This window comes from Pollicipes pollicipes, unplaced genomic scaffold (assembly GCF_011947565.3).
Source record: "Pollicipes pollicipes isolate AB1234 unplaced genomic scaffold, Ppol_2.1 Scaffold_6686;HRSCAF=7923_pilon_pilon_pilon, whole genome shotgun sequence".
Lineage (NCBI taxonomy): Eukaryota > Metazoa > Arthropoda > Thecostraca > Pollicipedomorpha > Pollicipedidae > Pollicipes > Pollicipes pollicipes.
In genome coordinates, this window is record NW_023596921.1 from 29,462,270 (window position 1) to 29,467,289 (window position 5,020).

Sequence of the window (5,020 nt, forward strand, 5' to 3'; positions counted from 1 at the left end):
GCACCAGCAACATATGGGAGGGCGCTGTTACAGACTGCTGGTGGGCGCCGCATTCCAGGATGTTGTGGCCAAGACCGGACGTGGCTGGGGGGGGGGGGGGGGCGACCAGGGAGGTCGGACCCGGGGGACGGGCGACCCGGCGGGTCGCCGCTGATCCGACGATCGTATCAGCACAAAGGGGTTCAGTGTCACACAGTGAGGGCAGGCACCCTGTGCTGAGGGAACGCCTGTTTGGCTTTTGAAATCGAGCAGCCATGTGGCGTGATACTGAGTGAGATGGTCAACACCACATGGCCTCCGTAGCGAAAACAGAAACTGACGACGTGGATAATATCGTGGCAAAAAGAAAAGAGCACCCAAATGCCATAGGGAGCACCGTGGTCAACACAAACCCAGACCTACGGCTGCCTCAAGCAGAAGTATGTATGTTACAGAAATAGTTGTAGGCGACTGTCATATCACCCTGTTTTACGTTAACACTATGTAGCGTTGAAGAGAGAGTTCCTTTTGCAGCAAGACAAGCAAGATGCCGCAGGCGCTATAAAGAACTCTGCGCGAGTGAACAGACATACTCTGTCGTGCGCACTGAAAGGCAACTCTGCACATTATCAACCACGGCGATTGTATTCCATCCCATTTCTAGTACTCTTCTTTCTAGCACGCATCGCATTATATTTGTCAAGTTTTGTTGTATTGAGATCAGCACTAAATGGCACAGAGCATCGGCGGTTCAGCTAGATAGCACAGTGTCCCGATCTGGTGGAAGGGACGGCCGCCGCGGAACATCTACGTGGGACGGAGAGTCCACGTGCAGTGGGGACTCTATGTGCGGTGATGCATCCAAATGCCGCGGAGAATCCACGTGCGGTTGGAAGTCCACATGCAGAGAAGACTTCAGGCGCGGTGCGAAGTCTACGTGCTGCAGCTTTCCGGGACGTTCGAAGCAGGTCGCAGAAGACGAAGGCCGTTTCCTGCTTACAGTAAAATCTGCAACAAGAGAGACCGAAGTGTAAGGAGAGGGAGTACGCCACCTTCAAACTAGTACGAGCACCCGAAATAAAAACATAATAGGGGGATAGCTCAGAGTTACGGGTTGCAGGCTGGCCGAGTCCTACATGACGTCGGTTGAGATAAGAGCATGAGCTATTTGGTGATCGATTTGGTGGGATTTGCATAACAATAAAAACACACCCAAGGGGTTATTAATGCATTAACATATTCGCCCCCCTTGCCAGTTTTGTACCTTGAATCTGTCGGACACGCGGACTGACCGCTCATCGAAGCGGCCTTCTCTAATCGGAAACGGTGAGTGGCAGAGTCATGTCATGTCATTGGGACGTTACGACGCACCCAGCTGCTGAGGCTATATGACGTCGCCTGCCTCTTATCCTGGCAGGAAGGGCGGGCACCGCGGGGAACCGAACCCCGTACCTCTGGTTTCCCAGACGCGCAGCGGTTAACGCGGACGCGTTAACCACTGCGCCGCCGGCACCCCCTTGCGAGTGGCTGAGCTGGCCCAGGTCACCTTATATTACTCAATATTGCAATCGCACGTCTCTTCGGGGAAATCTGGAGCCTTCTGTCTGCATCCCTGCTTCAACACTCTAAAGGTCCTTTGCTGTCGCGCTACATTTTACAATGTCAGGGTCGTCTCTATGAGCGCGGTCCGCAATTAGTGCATTGCCATGCATAGCAACTCAGGAAAAAATGGCGATTGAGAGATCTCCAACCCCTTCCTGTGTTTTTTTTCACAGAAAATGCTTTTAAAAATAAGCAATACTAAAATATTCCTGGCGAGATGAGGGACCGCCTCTCTTTCGCCTTCTGGTTACGTCCCCCAAGTCATTACATTCTGCCGTACAAGCATATATTGAGTCGTGCATAACGCCGAAAGACGCGTCGGTTGTCGAAAACCAAACCCCGTGTGACAGGCAGATGATGAATGTAAGACCGCCATCGGACAGAATATGTTTATATATATATATAATAATAATATGTATATTATAATATATATATAATAATAATTATAGTTTATATATATATAATAATAATAATAATATGTATGAGTTTGAATATCACGGTATTCACAGCCGCGATGATGCATCCTCTAACATGTGAGGGATGACGGGTTAAACGTTATTTGTCCCCGGTTCTCTCCATGGAGCGCCATATGTTTGACGTTTCCGCTGTTGCTGTTCCGGACGGACAGGGCAGCCGGAACTGAGCTACTCACCACGAGAGACTGGGCTGATGTGTGGGCTGGAGCCCATACTGAACCACTCACCGCACGAGACTGGGCCGATTTGTGAGCTGGCAGCCAATACTGAATCACTCACCGCACGAGAGACTGGGCTGATGCGTCGGATGGCACCCAGTAACGGTGCATCTTCTGAGACATTGGGAGGGCGGAAGGGGAGGGGACACAACATAACGTTTTACCTCTTGGTGTCACGCGGCACCATAGGGCGGCTGTTCTATTTTCTCGACGACGAGAGGGAGGGGGGACCGCCACTTTTGCCATGCCTGATGGCCTTGTTGGAAACTTGCCGGGACAAGGACATGCTGGCCTGCATTCACCTACGCTTGCGTCGAAATGGTTCCAACGACACTTTTTCAGCAAATTGCACCGACATTCCCATATCACGCTGCGCAAACTCATCCGACCAAGAGGCAGTAAACTGGGCTTCACTGTTTCGGCCCATGACGCCCTCCTCCACATTTGCGCCGTCTCTGCAGCAGGTTGTCCGCCTGGTCGGAACACCCTCGCAGCTGGAGACGGGCGCGCCCGCTGCGGCAGCGGCCGGCTAAACGACTCCGGGCTGCACGCGCCAGGCCGGCCGCCGCGGAGGCTGCGTGGTCTCGTACCGCATTCCTCGGCTCCCATCGGCATGCTCCGGCCTGGCGAACCCCCCCCCCCCCCCCCCGCCTTGTTTACGCTCCGCTGGAATGCCGGTTGCTAGGGGACGCCGCCAGGGGGAGGGGAGATGCGCCGACAGAGGGACGGGGCCGCCACGCGGGGTGCGCGCAGCAGAAACGCTACGGTGGTCTTGCTGAAAAGGTCACTAGTAATTATAAACTGTCTGTGACATAGTGCTAGACGTCGCTAGTGGGGAACGTAATTGTTTTCATTCATTGAAGGGGAGAAGCCATTTTCAGACGGGCTCGGGCCGAAAGTAAAAACGCAAAAGGCGAATCAGACGGATAAGTCACAAGGGACAGAATATTTTGCCCGCTGCACGGCGCGTAAGAAATGTTATACAACGTGTGTAATCGTCGGACATGTTTTTACGTTGCAGTAAATGTCAACATTTTGTAAGCTAAAGCTCTTGTTCCGGCTGAACCGTGTAGGCGAGCAGGGTGTCAGTTTGTGTGCTTTCGTGATTGTCCTCCGCCATAAGGATTTAGGACCCCATGTCGGTTTTGGGCCCCTGACATTTTTGTCTGGAATATTACAAAAAATGAAAAGCAAGTTAAATATTAAACGTAGCCTTAGTTAGGCATCATTGGATGGCCGCGACTATGCGCTGCAACAATTGGGAGCTATTTGATGAACGTTACACACACTTAAGGCTAGAGAGCAGGTTTGGATCATCCATCGACAAGAGTGAGCTGAGTCGGCTGAGAAACATGCGTGTGAGGTGAGGTTAGCTTGTCGACCCCTCGACCCAGCACCCAAAATCCTTAACACAGGCCGACGCCGCCGTACGCGGATGTCGATTAAAGTGAGTGCAGCACGGCCGTGGGGCTGCAAGCCGCCAAAACAAGCCGGTCGAAAATGTGCTCAGACTGGCCGTGCCCATCGCCGTGAGAATGCGGTACATCTGGTGCTGGTGGAAGCACAACGGCGCACTGCGCGTCACGCACCCTGTTGCCGGGCATCAACCACGCAATCGATCCGCGGCCACATCGACGGCAGCCACTCCACGTACATGCAGTCTTGGCGCGCCGACCTTCTCACAGCGCACTGCGCAGTCATGCCCGCGGCCACACCCACCTGTGACAGCTACATGGCAAATGCGGGGCAGCCGGCTGGCACGCACGATGGCGTAACATACTTTCTACTACTACACTACTACAGCTGTGCGGGGCGGACTAAGAATTTCTATGACTCACCCTAACGACAAATGCACATTTGTAATACGTGATAATGCCATGTCATATTATGATACGTGATAACACGTTGCATAAACGCTGTGAATAATTTCCCCCTCCAGTTCAGCTGCACCCCTGTAAGGCGAAGCCCCACCCCTTACTCTGGGGGGCAATGCACTGAGCACAACCACGCTGCTATGTGTACCTGAGATGCTGCTCTGACGCAGTGACGCACGTGCTGCAACTGCATCCGGGACGCTCTGTCCCGCTTCAGATGCGCGTCGCGGTTGAGGGCTCCACCGTGCCGCGGGCCCGGAGCCTCCTCTGCAAATGCCGACCTCGGTCTCCTCCAACAGACGTCCGCCGTTCGGCGACGGACTCAGTGGCCGCGTCACAGCGGAGAGCAGGCGGCGCACCACGGTCGAGTCTGTGTGTCGGCGGCACCTAACGGCCGGGTCAGGGGTCGTCAGCCCGCGATCGGCGCGGTCCAGCTGCAGACGCCGCGACGCCCCGCACGCCCCCTCCGCCGGCAGGGCGTCGGCCTCCATCCGCTGCCACGCGAACCGACCCTCCAGCGGCGTCATCGCCTCAAAGTCGAAGTTGTAGCGTCGCCGGTCGGCGGCGCGCAGGGCGGCGAGCTCGCGCTTCACGAACTGGCGCGTCTCGTCGGCGTCGACGGGCGGGAACAGGCGGCGGCGGGCCGGCGAGCCGCCGACGGCCAGCAGCCGGCGGCGACAGACGAGCCGCAGCGGAGCCGGCGCCGACCGCCAGCCGGCCGCCAGCGGCACCGACGCCTCTGCTCTGGGCTGCGGCGGGCAGAGCATGACGCCTCCGCTTCTGCCGCGGTCTCCGTCCCCCGCTGTGGGCTGCTGGGCCACAAGCGCTGTCTGTTGCGCGTGGTGCTGCTGGGCCACAAGCGCTGTCTGTT

The 5,020-nt window shown here is 55.9% G+C and overlaps 1 long non-coding RNA gene across 1 annotated transcript; it reads right to left on the reverse strand.

Moving 5' to 3' along the window:
- Positions 1-678: 678 nt before the first annotated feature.
- On the reverse strand, positions 679-4,738 carry LOC119107768 (uncharacterized). Its single transcript, XR_005095268.1, has 2 exons — positions 4,298-4,738; positions 679-987 (listed from the first exon to the last, which is right to left on the reverse strand). It is a non-coding gene; the product is annotated as an uncharacterized LOC119107768 (long non-coding RNA).
- Positions 4,739-5,020: the final 282 nt, after the last annotated feature.